At 36.9% G+C, this 16,868-nt stretch overlaps 1 protein-coding gene across 2 annotated transcripts in view; it reads right to left on the bottom strand.

Annotated features, from left to right (window-relative positions):
- Positions 1-13,788, bottom strand: part of MTFR1 (mitochondrial fission regulator 1) — a 202,670-nt gene extending 188,882 nt beyond the window's left edge. The window contains exon 1 of one of the 2 annotated variants that reach the window (XM_053715077.1): positions 13,692-13,788. The gene's annotated coding sequence lies outside the window, so the exon portion shown is untranslated. The remainder of the gene's footprint in view (positions 1-13,691) is intronic. The other variant, XM_053715078.1, reaches the window with a different exon arrangement.
- Positions 13,789-16,868: the final 3,080 nt, after the last annotated feature.

Genomic DNA, 16,868 nt, shown 5'->3' with positions numbered 1-16,868 from the left:
CACGCTAACCCTCAGCCCTGGCATTCCGCTTTGACCTGCTACCACCTCAGATGTCCCTACACTGCTGAGCAACATTGGAGAAAGTCTCTGTGTTTAGCAGACTTCCTTTACTACAAATTCATTTTAAACGTCTATTATTCTGCCTTCAACCTTTCTAAGCAGGTTTACTTGCTCTTATCTCTAGCCTTTCTTCAAAACCAAAACATCTGTTCTCTACTTTCAATTAGGGCTGCACGGTTTTTCGCGGTTGCGGCTTTAAACCACGATTAACTGTCGCGGTTTAAAAACAGCGAGAGTATGCGATTTATTTGGGGGGAAAATGCTCTATTCGTAATGAAAAACTGAGGCAGAGAGGGAGGATGAGAGGCGGACAAGTGTACGGCTGTGAGCGGACCTCAGAATGCCTGCGAAACGGCCATTTTGGAAGAGATTGCAGACAGAGTGTGTGGGAAGCAACAGGCCTTCTGAGAGTCATCTGGGAGTGGTGTGGCGGTGGGACAGCTCAAAATTGTGAGCAATAAAGTGAGTATTCTTGTAAAAAAAAGTGCCTTTTTTTTATTTCTTTGTGTGATGCATAACATTGACTTTGATTACAAATTTAATATATTTTATTTATAAATATTCATTAAGGGTTGCTTGTGGGATGTATTGTGAATTGAAAAGAAATATAGCACAACAATATTTTTTTATGATTATATTTTTCCTCTAATTATAAGTGTTAATGTTTAATTTACATTACCATTACCCTTATTATACCAGTTTGCAGTCCAGTAGTGTACCATAGCTCAAATAACTTTTTATAATCATAAATGATGATGACTATTATGTAATTTATCTTCCCAATAAAATACATTTTAGTTTAATCAAATTTTTATTTTGTCATTCTTTATGGATGGATGCTGCTGCAGTGCAATACAAGTCATTTATTGAAATTATATATATATATATATATATATATATATATATATATATATATATATATATATATATAGATATATATATTTTTTTTTTTTTTTAAGAAAGACAATATTTGAATCATTTTTTATTGTAAGCTGCAATGCAAGTCATCACTTTGTTTTCTTCCTCATTGCTGCTACTAAGGCTAGTGCTGCAACATTAAAAAATCATTATGCATTTTGATGATCCAAAATAGCATACTTAAATGTGCAATCTGCATTCATTGTGTCATAGCAGCCTGGCCCCTGAAGTATTTTAAGAATTTTAAGAAAATAGCTAAGCTAATATAAGTCAATTCAATAATTCAATTGTGAATGTTGTTTAAAATTGCATGCTCTTCTATTGCTCTTGAATTTGATTGATTCAGAAGTTAAACCCAAAATACATTAAATGAATAAAAAAAAAAAAAAAAAAAGTTTTTTTCCTTTGATTTTTCTCCCAGTCCATTACTGTTTCTGTGTGTTTGTTGTCTTTCCAAAAAGAAGAACTTGTCTCCCCTATTCTATGTTGTCTATTTTTTTCCTCCCTCCCACCTTATTCTAAAAATGTTTTGTTATTGTTCAACCAACAGCAAAGCCTGCCTGTGGTTCCAAAAAGATTGCAGCCTGTTTCTTCTTCTACAACAGCAAGGTCATCCACATCCTGCAGCCTGTTTCTTCTTCTACAACAGCAAGGTCATACACATCCTGCAGCCTGTTTCTTCTTCTACAACAGCAAGGTCATCCACATCCTGCAGCCTGTTTCTTCTTCTACAACAGCAAGGTCATACACAATCCACATCCTTCTGCAGCCTGTTTCTTCTTCTACAACAGCAAGGTCATACACATCCTGCAGCCTGTTTCTTCTTTAACACCAAAGTCAACCTGCAAGTGCACTGCAACTCTGCAAGCCTGTGTATTCTACAACAGCAAGGTCAGTCATCCAAAGCTAGTGTTTTCTACAACAGCAAGGTCAGTTCTCCAGAGCCAGTGTATTCTACAACTGCAAGGTCAGTCTCCTCCAGTGAAAGCCATTGTTGCCTCAGTCTCAAATAAAAATGATGATGAGCAAACACATTGTTGTCTTCTTTATATTTAATTTATTTCAAGTGTAAGCCTGTGGTCTCTTGCCTCTTCACAATCAAGGTGACTGAATCATCATTAAGCCAATTGTTGTCTTATTTATATTCAATAAAGTGCAAACCTGTGGTGGTCTCTTGTCTCTCAATCCAGGTGATGTCAATACATCATCAAGCCTATTGTCGTCTTCTTTATATTCAAGCACAGCAAACCTGTGTTATCTTCAATCAAGGTGACCGTTTCATCAAGCACATTGCTTTCTTGTTTATATTCAATTAATTTCAAGTGTAAGCCTGTGGTCTCCTGTCTCTTCTCAATCAAGGTGACTGCATCATCAAGCCCAATCCCATTGTTGTCTTCTTTATATTAAAGCGCAGCAAGCCTGTGTTATCTTCAATCAAGGTGACTGCTTCATCAAGCCAATCGTTGCCTTCTTTATAATCAATTGCAGCAAGCCTGTGTTCTCTTCAATCAAGGCGACTGCTTCATCAAGCACATTGTTGACTTCTTTATATTCAATTAATTTCAAGTGCAAGCCTGCGTTCTCTTGTCTATCATTGAGCCACAGTTGACAGTGCCACAGCCACCCTACTGATACCTATCCCTTTCTACCGGCTCATTCCCTGCCTCAGTCAAACATGCAAAGGTCACCCCATCCTCTAAAAACCCTTCCTTGACCCTAACTCCCCTGCAAACTACCGCCCCATATCATTGCTCCCGCTAGCTTAAAAATTCCTTGAAAAACTAGTTTTCAATTGCCTAACCCACTTCTTGTCCTCCAACTCATTGCTCGACCCCTTGCAATCTGGCTTCCGTCCCCAACACTCAACTGAGACTGCCCTCACCAAGGTTACTAACGATCTCCTTTCTGCTAAAAACAAAGGCTACTACTTTATACTCATCTTACATGACCTCTCTGCTGCCTTTGACACTGTTGACCATCCCCTTCTCCTACAGACTCTCAGCTCTCTTGGTCTCTGACACTGCCCTCTCCTGGATTCACTCTTATCTCTCCAACAGATCCTTCTCCGTCTCTTTTGTTGGTGACACCTCCTCTCTATTGCCTCTGTCTGTTGGAGTACCTCAAGGCTCTGTCCTGGGTACTCAACTCTTCTCTATTTACACTTCTTCACTGGGTAAAATTATCAACAGCTATGGCTTTAGCGATCACCTCTATGCTGATGATACCCAGATCTACCTTTCCACCCCTGCACTCTCTCCTGTCAATTCTCACATCAGTGACTGCTTATCTGGCATTTCCTCATGGATGGCCTCTCACCACCTAAAAATGTCCAAGACCAAACTACTTCTAATTCCCCCTCTAACTCTACTCCAGTTTCTAATTTTTCTATAACTGTTGGCAGCACCACTATCTCCCTATCACCCCAAGTCCGCTGCCTCGGAGTCACGCTTGACTCAAATCTGTGCTTCATTGCCCACATCCAACTGCTCTCTTCATCCTGCTGCAACCACCTACGCAATATCTCCAAAATTAGTCTGTTTCTGAGTGCTGAAACTACTAAACAGCTAATCCACTCCCTGGTAATTTCCCGACTTTACTACTGTAACGACTTACTAACTGGCCTTCCTCTCTCCCCTCCAATCCATCCTAAAGGCATCTGTCAGGCTAATCCACCTCTCTCGAAGCTCTGTTTCTGCTGCTCACCTTTCTGTGAGTCCCTTCACTGGCTCCCCATTCACAAGAGTTAAATTCAAAATTCTCACCCTGACCTACAAAGCCCTCACCAATGCAGCCCAACCCTACCTGTCCCCACTCATCAACAAATATACTCCTGCCCGCCCCCTAAGATCCAACAATGACCTGCTTCTTGCGTCCTCTGCCATCACCTCCTCTCATGCTAGACTACAGGACTTCTCTTGTGCGGCACCAACTCTCTGGAACGCACTTCCTCGAGCTGTCAGACTTGCCCCTAACCTCTCCTCCTTTAAACGTTCCCTAAAGACCTTTCTGTTCAGGGAAGCTTATAACCGACTTATTAACAAACTAACTTCACATAACAGTTGCCCTCTATCTCCTCACTAATATTCCCATCCTCCTACCCATCTAGATTGTAAATTCCCACAGGAATAGGGCCCTCAATTCCCCCTGTATGTGTCTATAAAATGTTGTCTTATCGTATTGTTTCTCCTTTGTACTGTTATCCTTGTACCCATGGGCAGCACTGCGGAATCTGTTGGCGCATTATAAATAAAGAATAATAATAATAAAATACTGGCAGTGTGTGCGGTTACTGCAGTAGTATAATCTCATTTTCTGTGTCAGTCAGCTGGTAATTGTGTGTGGCGTGCTGTACATAAAATTCAAGATGAGGTCTGAAGAGCTGTCCTTGTCCAACAATAACGATGATGATGATGTTGCTAACGAGTGCCAAAGAAAAATTCCACATCAGTTGTTTGGGAATATTTTGGATTCAGAAAAGATGATGTGAAACAGAACTAAGTAAGTGTTGCAGCAAAAAGAAGTAACACATTAAACCTGTTCCAGCACCTTAAACAGCAGCATAAGGAAATCTTTGAACTATGTATGACAAAAAAAAAAACTGCTAGAGAAAAGACAACACAAACAAGCTGTGAAGCTAAAGTCAAGCAGCAACAATCAACAGTGTGTGTTGAGTTCAGTTGTTTGTATTATGTATTGTACTAGTTACTCTAACTATAACTGGTGTTCAAATTCTTAGTGTTCTGTACTACAGCTATAGCTGTAAAAATTAATGTAATATGACAGGCTGCAGGATGTCAGGATTGACCTTGTCAATGCCACACCCCCTATGTTTTCATGGACAGTCACTCAGCTAAATGACTAACACATGCAGCAGTGTGCTGCATTGTACTAACTTTATTTAGAAACACAAATCATGCTGCTGGATAGTCCTCAGTCAGCACTTTTCAGGTTTCTTTCTATATGCTGCCACACTGCTTCATATGTAACTCTTACCACAGCTAGACTGACTGCCCAAGAAAACATGGGCAATGTGGTAAGAACTGGCCAGCTAATTTAATTTAAAGGGACAGTCTACACCAGAATTGTTATTGTTTTAAAAGATAGATAATCCCTTTATTACCCATTCCCCAGTTTTGCATAACCAACACAGTTATAATAATATACTTTTAACCTCTGTGATTATCTTGTATCTAAGCCTCTGCAAACTGCCCCTTTATTTCAGTTCTTTTGACAGACTTGCAGTCTAGCCAATCAGTGCCTGCTCCCAGATAACACTATGCTTGTGCACGTGAAGTTATCTATATGAAATACGTGAACTAACACCCTCTAGTGGTGAAAAACTGTTAAAATGCATTCTGAAAAGAGGTGGCCTTCAAGGTCTAAGAAATTAGCATATGAACCTCCTAGGTTAAGCTTTCAACTAAGAATACCAAGAGAACAAAGCAAAATTGGTGATAACAGTAAATTGGAAAATTGTTTAAAATTACATGCTCTATCTGAATAATGAAAGTTTATTTTGGCCTAGACTGTCCCTTTAAATTAGCTTTGTTTGTATGTGTTGAGTTCACTTGTTTGTATTATGTACTAACCTCCTGTATATAACTGATCTTAGTGGTCTTTTATATAGTAGATCTACTACTACAGAATGCTGCAGGATGTAATATGACAGGCTGCAGGATGTCAGGATTGATCTTGTCAATGCCACATCCCTCATGTTTCCCTGGACAGTCACTCCTAAAATGGCTAACACATGCAGCAATGTGTGCATTCATTGTACTTACTTTACTGCACTTATATACAGAACTTCACAAGTCATACTGTTGTAAAGACAGCAATTTCCAGGTTTCTCCATGCTTACAATGCTTCATATGTTAATCATACCACTGTGTCCACAGTTAGAATCACTGTCCAATAAAACATGACAATGTTGTGAACTTGTGTGTCATAAGACCTAATAACTGGCTAATGGCTACTAATTAATCAAATCACAGGCAGCAAATTTTATTGTAACTATTTTTTGTTTTGTATTTTAATGCTCTAAGAATGTATTGGACATTGAGAAACATGTGCATTAAGATTATGTAGTGTTAAATACATTTGTTAATGCTAAATGAAGGTGTTCTAGTCATTTTTAATAAAATTGCGATGAAATCGCAATTGCGATTTTTTTTTTCTCCCATATCGCCCAGCCCTACTTTCAATACCCTTCTATTTTTCCAGCCACTTAAACAACAAAATTGACTCCAGTCTACAACAACCCCCCCCCCCCCTGCAACCTTTCACAAACATGTGAAACTCACAAAGCCACAAATTCAGCACTTTTACCTCTGTTACTGAGGAGGAAGTTTCTGACCTTAAAGGAATACTAAACCCAATTTTTTTCTTTCACGATTCATATAGAGCATGCAATTTTAAGCAACTTTTTAATTTACTCCTATTATCAATTTTTCTTCGTTCTCTTGCTATCTTTATTTAAAAAGTAGGAATGTCTATGAACGACTGGAAAAATCTCACTCAGACTAATGAATTGACAAAAAAAACAACCCTCCCCAAAAAAAGCAAACCTAATTCTCTAACAAGTTGTTTGTTTTTTTTGTAATAGTTCTCCGCTCGTTGGATGTGCTAGCTGTCACAGCATAAACAGTTTTGATTGCAGAACTAAGAAAATGGCAACACAAACTACTGTGTTTGCTTCTAGGATATAAAGCCTAAAATCTGGAAAGTGCAACATAAACTTAGGAAAAGATGAGTCTCATACATAATGAGTGTCTAAATAGACGTGTATGAGTCACTGGGTGGAGGCAAGGGCTTGAAACAAGAATTGCCTAAAATAGAATATAAAGAGACATTAAAATAATTTACTTTTTCTGCACTAGGTAGACGGGAAAACAAAACAATTAGAACACTGGAAGGGGTAATAAGGATTAACTATTTATTACTGCTTAGTGGCACATGGCATATTATAATAAAAAGGTACAATTATCTAGTTATCTCTGCAGGACTGGATGTAAACATGGCTGTAGCCAATAAGCAAATGCACAAGATTGTGCTTCTGTGGAAGACACCAAAAGCTACAGTAACTTGCAGGCCTTCCAGAAGAACCACACAAGACTTTTCTCCAGTAGCTATTGTTTTTCAAGCACTGTTGTCACTACTCAAACCTGCTTTACTTCACACAAAAAAAATAAATAAATGTATATACAGGTACGAATCCCCAAATCCAAAATTCCAAACTTATTCTAGAGCTGCCCCAGCAGAGTAGTGCTTGTTTGTGTGAGAGTTGGATGGGCAGTTGTACTCTCTTTTTGAGATTTACCATCATCATAAAGAATCCTTTCCTGGATTTGAACACCTGTCTGATGATAAGCAGTGGCCTTTGTACTCCTAAAAGTCTGACTTACTTCATACGATTGAGGCAATAGCGGGTAAGCGTACATCTATTTCTCTGATAGGGATACATCCACTCTTGGAGCATAGGTGAACATGGACTTTATCTTTCTCTACACTTCGGGAATTACCATATAAAGTTTTTTTGTGTTTTTTTTTTTTTATCTATAAAGACTTATCTCTGTGCACTTGTTATTTTATAGATTCCCTCTTTATATTATCATTTGTTACAGTGGAAGGGGTACACAGCATCTATTTATAAGCAGAACGAGCACCCATTTAAATATCTGCATTTTCTGTGCATTTCGTTTATTTCTGTGTACTGTTTATATATCAATATTTTGCTCTTTGGATTTACAAATTGTTTATCTAATAAGATACAGTATACTTCATTCATCTAGAACAATCCAGTCCTTACAATCACTTGCTTTTTTTCTACTGTTGTCTATGAACGCAGGTGACTTTTCTATACTGAATCTTACGTGGATGATTCTTTAAAAAGGGGTTTGCAAACTATGGCACACGTGCCACTTAAAGATTTTTTGTCACTCAGAAGAGGGACACATCTTAATTACATTTCTTACAGTATGCAGAATAAAAGACTAGCTCAGCTCTATCCTTTTCACTCCGCCAACATAGAATCTGAGCATGCCACAAACAAGGGAACCCAAATCAGTAGACAACAACCAGGCAGTCATAAGGGGCTTACAAATAGGCTACATGGCTTTGTTCTGAGGTCATATATAAAAATGTAAACACAACCTACTACGATATACACCATTAAGTTCCTTTAAAGGGACAGTAAAGTGAAAAATAAACGTTTGTGATAAAACATGCAATATTTCCTACAGCTTAAAGCGATGTGTAGGTGGTACCTTACACCTACACGATTACATAGATGTTTTCCATCTGCGAGTCCTCTTTGCTGGAGGGGCTGCGGAGAAAATGGTTCTCTCCTCGATATTTGGTGGTCCTGCCCAAAAATTGGGGATTTCTGGATGGGGGTATTGGGGCTCATGTCCCAGAAACTATAGATCGATATACTAAACTCACCTGAAACAATACTTTTTCATAGATCTCCCAAAAATCAAAGAGGCGCACACACACTGGCTTCATTATTAATCATGCTCACAGGACATCCTCAGTAGATTATCTACTTGCGCTGGAGAGGTTCCATTACTTCAAAACCCAAAACCAAATAGAAACACACATAAGGATGCTAGCCACCTGGAAAGATGCCCCCAGCTAACAACTCATTATTTATTACTAATTCATACCAATACTGCACCGGAAGGTCTGTTTAAAACCTCCCTTTGTTTTCCCTGCTCCCTCCCGACTCTCTCCTTCATCTAACTTTCTTAACCTACTTTATCTTCTATACATACTATTAAAGTTTTATATATAACAAAGCATATAGCTTCTTACAGAAAAATGTTTAAAACCAAGCTTTTAACAGAACTGGAACTTAAAATACTGTTGATATGTACAACCTCTGGTTATAATATTTTGTACTAGAAATTAAACTGCGGGCAGTGGTGTGGCCGAATTGTGGGTTAACACCACTGTCTCTTTGTCTTTCTGTTCCAAGTGTATTTATTATACATGGGATCTTGATTTTCTCTTTCAATAAAGCTTGTTTAAAAAAACAAAACAAAAACAAAACATGCAATATTTTCAGTTAACAACGTTCATATTTACTTCTATTATAAAATTTGCTTTTTATCCTTTCTTGAAGAGAAACTATGCAGGCTGTGTGCACATAGATTTAGCTTTCATGGCAGCAGTTTTTGAAACATTGTATATTACTTGTTATAAACACTGCTGCCACAGAGTGTTAAAGACATAGGTTTGCTCTTTAACAAAGGATACCAGATTAAAAAAAATCTAACTAAATAATATAAGTAAATTACAAAGCTGTTTAAAATTATGTTCTCTATGAATTATGAAAGTTTAATTTTGACTTTATTATAATTTAAAGGGGCATGAGACCCAAAAGTTCTCTTTTGTGATTTAGGCAGAGTATATAGTTATAAAAACTTTTCCCAATTTACTTCTGTTATCAAATTTACTTTGATCTTACAGCAGGGCTTGACATATGTGTTCAATATCTAGGAGCCAGAAACTTTTGGCCATCCATATTATACTATAATAAAGAGAAAAAGTAGATATTTTCATAGAGAAATGTGTGTATATAGAAAAAAAATAAAATATATATAAATAAAGAGAAAGAGAGAGACAGAGATCTCTCTCGCTGTGTGTGATATATATATATATATATATATATATATATATATATATATATTATTTTGCAGTTGTGATGCCTACATTTAGCCACCAATCAGGAAGTGCTACCCAGGTGCTGAACCAAAAATGGGCCGCATCCTAAGCTTACATTTCTGCTTTTTCAAATAAAGATACCAAAAGAACGAAGAAAAATTGATATTAGGAGCAAATTAGAAAGTTGCTTTAAATTGCATGCTCTATCTGAATCATAAAATAAAAAATGTGGGTTTCATATCGCTTTAAGTGGTGGTGGTGGGTAAATTAATTTTTGCATCTGGATGGATTTATTGGTGGAACTTTAGCATATAAGTGTTTACACTTGACACATGGTCTTTGACTTTGCTTATGTGCATGGTGGAATTTAAATTAGTGGTGGTCCATTAATGAAAAAGTACAGCACATTGATTAATCAAGAAGCTCATATAACAGGACTTCAGTTACAGAGCTGTATTTATGGTTAAGAGGAACACAATGGTGCATTACAAGAATCATTACAGATAGGTTGGCCAAATAAACATTTCTGCAGATATCAACCTGTTAAACAAGATTTTCTCAAATGTAGTTATGACCAAACATTGGGATGTCACACAGACATGAGTGTAAGAGGGATTTTGTAATAAGTCGGCAGCAAAATGTAGGTGATTGCAGAAAAAAAGTTAAGGATTTAGCAGCGGTATTAATTTCATGTTCAGATGCATGCAAAGTACACTTGCTTGGGATGGTTTGTAGTACAGCTTATTTCAAGATCCCTGGTAAACAAGTTTAAAAAAAATATTGTAATATACTAAATATTGCCAGCAGTACACTCAAAGAAATAAACTTATTGATTGTCAGAAACAGTCAGCTGTGAATTAATCCATTGATTTTTCAGTAACAGGTCCTACTGTAGGTGCACAACCTGGCCGATTGTACTGACCACCAGGCTAAAAATCAAAGGGACATTTTACTCAAAAAAATATTCTCCCCTTTAATTTGTTCCCAATTATCCACTTTACCTGCTGGAGTGTATTAAATTGTTTACAAGTATTTCCATTACCCTTATATTTGCATTTGAAATAGTTTACCTAACCTGTGATATACCTCAAGGCCAAGCTGTGTTAACACAGCCAGTAGAAGAAATTACACTCACAGTGGGGTATAAAAGAGATTACGTAATAAAATGTTAATTTTCCATTGTTCTCTCCAAGTATTGGTGATTGGTTCATGGATATAAATAGGATAAAGAAGCAGGTATATGTACACAATGTGATAAAGTAATGAGATCTGATTATACCTACAAGCTCAACCCATTTTATTAGGTTGTGGCTTCAAAACACAAAATCAGCTAATTCATATACACAAACATTAAAAAGATAATTCTCATACATTTTATACTCTGCAACTGGTAAAAAAAGAAATTGGAAACACATTAACGGAAAAACAATTTTATAGTATACTGTCCCTTTAAGTCAATGTTAAAGTGATGGTAAACAGTCGACTACTGCCTAGAGTGTTTTACTATTATCGCATTATTTCAAGTACAACCGCCAAAAAATAAAGTATTAAATTTAACTGTATTACCTTTAAAAATGTATATAAAGTACAGACCGGATGATAAAAAATGTTTCTACTTTTACTCCGCCCACTGAGACTTACATAGAGATACCGCCCACTACATACGTCACTATTATTGCGCACTCCCGATAGTTAATACATTGTAGTTTAGAATACATTAACAATATATAATTTTACCAGAAAAGTATTATATGCTTACTTGGCAGAAGTCCAAATAAAAGATGTGATCTATGAACAAAACTCCAATTGAATGGTTACATACGTCACTCATTCTATTCCTCTGAGCCTGTACGCATGCGCACCTGTATCGTGAACATGCACGAAGACAGAAGAGGGGATCATCAGAAGTAAACCAAAATTGCGCAACTACACACATGCGCATTGATACCGCACATAAGACTAAAGTGAGCCAGTTGGACAGTATTCTGATTGGATACATGGAAACACACACACACAAACAAAAAGTAGAGCGGTAATAGGCTTATTACACTATTGACAGGCAGCGATATTATACTAAAGGAAAATAATTATTGCAGGTAAGGTAGCGAGAAATAAAAAGCGCTAATAATTGTATTTTGATGATTCCTGTCAAATAATAAACAGTGAATGTAGTGAGTTTACCATCAACTTAAAGTGAAGGTCAATTTTCATCAATGAGTGCCCGGTTTTTAAAAATATTTTTAAAAACAGGGGCACTTTCATTGATGAAAATGTACATTGCACTGGATTTGAAGAAATACTTACCTTTTACTTCTGCAAAACCGGATCGCCGATCTCAGCCTCAGTTCCTCTGTACTGACGTCAGAAATGACAAAACCGGCTTCCTCCAATCATGGCTTGCACCCCAGAGCGTCCAGCTCGTGATGCCCGGCTGTGATTGGAGGAAACCAGTTTCGTCATTGCTGTGGTCTACAGCAGGAAGAAGAAGGAGGGGGATTGTCGATCCGGCTTTGCAGGAGTAAAAGGAAAGTATTTCTTCAAATCCAGTGCAATGTTAATTTTCATCAATGAACGTGCCCCTGTTTTTAAAAGTATTTTTAAAAACCGGGCACTCATTGATGAAAATTGACCTTCACTTTAAACTAAAATTAGTTAATATTAAAGGTTTTCAATGTTTGTTGCACAAATTAACATTAAATCAATGTATGTCAAATGATACAATTAATTTGTGCTTTGAACAGCTAAAATAATCTTTATAAATAATAGAAAAGGTTATAATATTGCAAAGCATTACGCTGCCCCCCACCGGGTTACTTCATAATGCCAGCCAGCTGTCAAAATTGTCTATAGAGAACACTGCACTTCAAGTATATTTTCCCATAAATTGCTAATATATGGTATCCACAACACACAAGTCTATTCTTACTAAATAGGACAGTTTTGAGTTGAAAGAACTTGATTATTTTAGGCAAGATTAAGTGTTATTATATTATTTGCACTGACAGGTAGATTTAGAGCTTGAAAGTTGTCATTTCTACCAGATGTGTAATACAAAGGGATGACTGGTGCTGAAGAAATAATACTTAAAAATAGTGATAAAATGATTATTAAAAAGGGCAGTGTAAAATCAATACTAACTTGATAATATTGACTTAATAAGCATAAAAATGTTATCTTTTACTTAGAATACATTTTCTCTCTATCAATAACTATTTGCCAAATATTTTAGTACATTGATTTCTTATATCAAGTTTATACCAAACATCTGTTTTCCAAGTGTTTATAAACAAAAGGTCACTACCGTATATATGTCCTAGTACTGAAAAAGGAGACTGTCATGGCAATATGATCTATGTTGTTTTGTTTTTGTACAAAAATGGGTATTCGGTTTCTACACCACTGTTTATGGTTCTATATAGTACGGTATCCTATTAATGATTACTGCAGTTCAGAGTTGATTTTTTTCTAGACTTTGTAGCATGTAGCAGAGCAAATAAACTATTTTAACCACTTGGCTATCAGAGATGGATACAACGCCACTTACTGGTGATCAAGTGGTACATAAGAATATCTGAGGCAGTAATAACCAATATGCTCTTAACTTTTTCATCTTTCTTTCTTTATTGCTTTTGGGGCACAACGTCCTATAAAAAATAGGAGAAATCCAGTTGCTCTACGTGCCTGGCACCCCTTGCAATCTATACTACAAAGTCAATATAAGTGTTAAGACTGCCTGACTCCGAACTTGGTCTAGAAGGTAAGTGACAAAACTATAAAATGCATCAGATACGAAGCCTGCGTAACTTTACACAAGGCTCCTAGCTCCAAATGACAATCCCTCTGCACAGAGATCAGAGGTAAGTTCAAGGTCTTTTAGGGCAGTGAGCTAGGCGCATTCCTGTCCTACCAGACGGTGAACTAATGCAACTTACTATGCTAGCCCATGACTAAAAGTATCAATCTCACAACTACACAATTCATGAAATAAATATTGCTGTGAAAGAACAGCCTTATACCTAAAACATGTTTCATAGTATGAACGAACTCACCTCGCTTTTGCTGCTCCGTGTCACGTGTAAGTGAAACCGGTGACAATTCACAACGTTACACTTCCAGTACAACACCGGGCGCCACCTCCAACTTCTCCCTGCGTACCTAGACGTCATTGCATCACCAGGAGAGAGCAAGCTACGCTCCCAATGCGTCGGCCATGCTAAGTCAGGGCAGGATAACCACAACTGCTTCTATGTGTTGCGGTCGGAAACTGCTTAGTAATTTCCAAATACAAACTGAAGAAGAAAAAAAGTACTCCTATTCACTACTATTCAAAATCAAGTGTAGCGGAACACATGTGAGCAACGTGTAAAACCAGATGCGTATCGCCCAACATTAGATTTGTGTTTAACCCGGACACTGGACAGTTGTAGGCAAAATAAGGGGCAAGTTTCTACATGAATATTTAACCTTAAAACAATTGCAAACGCCAGCTAAAGCCTAGGAATTAGGACTTGAGAGGTTGAACATTACTACAGCAAGACAGAGTTCACAATTAGGGACTGGACAGTTGGGAGAAATCACACGGTGTACTAGCTCTAACAGAAGTTGCAAGGCAGTGCCAGCAATACCTGAAAACTACAGGAGTCATCTAGGGGGAACAGAATGTAGCTTCTAATATACAGCAAATACAAGTTTTGCACTATCCCTGCTTCTCATACTAAAAACTATAGGCTAGATTACAAGTGGTGCGTTTAGAGGCGTAACTAGAACACAGGTCCCAGGTGCAAGAATCTAAGAAGCGCCCCCCCCATTGAATTTGATACATATCTTTTTTTTTTTTTTTTTTTAAATTTAAAGGGACACTGAACCCAAAATTTTTCTTTTGTAATTCAGAAAGAGCATGCAATTTTAAGCAACTTTCTAACTTACTCCTATTATCAATTTGTCATCGTTCTCTTGCTATCTTTATTTGAAAAAGAAGGCATCTAAGCTTTTTTGGGGTTCAGTACTCTGGACAGCACTTTTTTATTGGTGGATGAATTTATCCACCAATCAGCAAGGACAACCCAGGTTGTTCACCAAAAATGGGCCGGCATCTAAACTTACATTCTTGCATTTCAAATAAAGATACCAAGAGAATGAAGAAAATTTTATAATAGGAGTAAATTAGAAAGTTGCTTAAAATTTCATGCTCTATCTGAATCACAAAATAAAAATTTTGGTTACAGTGTCCCTTTAACACAGAAAAAAAATATGATTCAGATTACGTCTGCAAAAGGAGGTACCCTGTGCACAGTCTGTGAGATGGTCTGACCCCCTATTACTGTATGTAGTGAACTAGTGACACTGTTTAACCCACCAGTATAGTGAGTTAGGGACATAGTCTGTAATCTACTGGTGAAACAGTTAATGCAGATTGATCCCTGGTTTATAAACTCTAAATTTATACAATATAAAAAAAGAATTACTTTAATGTCCTTTTATTAGTATAGTATGCAGAGACTTTTCACTTCCATGTCCCTTTAATGAATGCAGCTGTTCTATTGGCTAACATAAAATTCCAGCAGATCCTTACCAGTCCCTATGTCCATAACTGATCTGATCGGGTTAACAAGATCTGTTCTAAAATAATGTTACTAGACTACTGTATTTGTACATAGTGTATGTCTATATATGTGTACATATGTATTTAGGTGTTTATATTTGTATATATATATGTCTATAAATACATCTGTATACACATATAAATATGTAAAAAGAAAAGGAGCACCCCCCCCCCCCAAGAACACAAAAAGAATAACCACAAGATGCCAAAAAGGAGTCTCAACCCCCAAGACAGGGAAATAAAAATACAACTTAACTTTTATTAGATACTAAGAAATAAAAAAGAGAAATAATAAAAAATGTACATAGGCATGTGCAGTCCAAATCACAATTAAAGTGATATATCAGCAAGTCAAAATTCCATTAAACATAGGCCAAATTACAGAGAAGTACAAAACAGGTAACTATCCTCCCCATTTAACTGTGTCACACGAAACAAAAAGGCCCCTAACTATCAATCTATCCTTTAAGGAATTGTAACATTACATTTATTCACTTATACACACACGCGGTCTCCGATTAGTTGAAACGGGTAGCCTGTAAATCAGGATTAGCGCCCTGCTCAATCCCTTCATATTATAAACAGATAGAGGTTTGTTCCCTCTTGACCAATCATGGCCTCAGTTCAGTGTTGTTGCTATGCTAGGATACCTAAGGGGTGTGCGGTTTCCACTCTATACACTCAGATAACCTATCACTCACTAACGGCATCATTTCTCCATTGATATACACTACAGGGGGATTCTTTCCTACCCCTCAAGAACATGATAGGTCCTCTGTTTGGATTTTTACAAACTATACTTCCCAATATGCCGCCATATCTCTTTCAACCACTGTGGGCACAATAAATCAGATATTTAAGGTCATCAGCTGCACTATCAAAATATAATACACACCCTATTCTATATAGCACTGGTTTTCAAACCTGTCATCAGGCCTCCCTAACAGGTCACATTTTGTGGATATCTGAACTAGAGCACAGGTGAAATAATCATCTGATTAGTAAACATGGTTATTTTACCTGCTCTCATCCAAGGTTATCCAGAAAACCTGGACCGTTGCGGAGGCCCGAGGACAGGTTTGAAAACCAGTGCTATATAGGAGTCTATAATAGGCATCTCAAATTATCCCTAGAGTACAATAGGATCGGATCAGGCAACCAAATATATTGTTCACTCCTACTCCAGATAAGTTGATTATATAGTGCTGAAAAAGCTATACACACAAATAGTATTATTGGGGCCATATTTTAATTCCTTCATTAACATTAACCTAGTAATAACTAGAGTTTAATCACTAAAACCACATCCATTTCATATGATAGGCACCGCACAGCAAGCTATATACTCCTTTGGATGTAAATTATTCTGGTGTTTATAATTGTCCCCCAATATAATTTAGGAATGCATATGTTTTACAGTTATCCTGCCCATAAAAGTAAAGCATGATCTAGTTTATTACAGGTGTATTTACAGTTTAAAAAGGTGTAGGAAATATAAGTAACTCAAAATAAATTAAGTGTTAAGTGATATAAAACAAATAATTATAGCCCAATCCTTCAATGTATATACTTCTTAATCCCATATCTGTTCCGACTCACGTGACTTCATCTCCATGATTTTTAT

This window comes from Bombina bombina, chromosome 5 (assembly GCF_027579735.1).
Source record: "Bombina bombina isolate aBomBom1 chromosome 5, aBomBom1.pri, whole genome shotgun sequence".
NCBI classification, from domain to species: Eukaryota; Metazoa; Chordata; class Amphibia; order Anura; family Bombinatoridae; genus Bombina; species Bombina bombina.
Note: the sequence above shows the minus strand (reverse complement) of the source record. Positions and strands in the feature narration are given on the sequence as shown.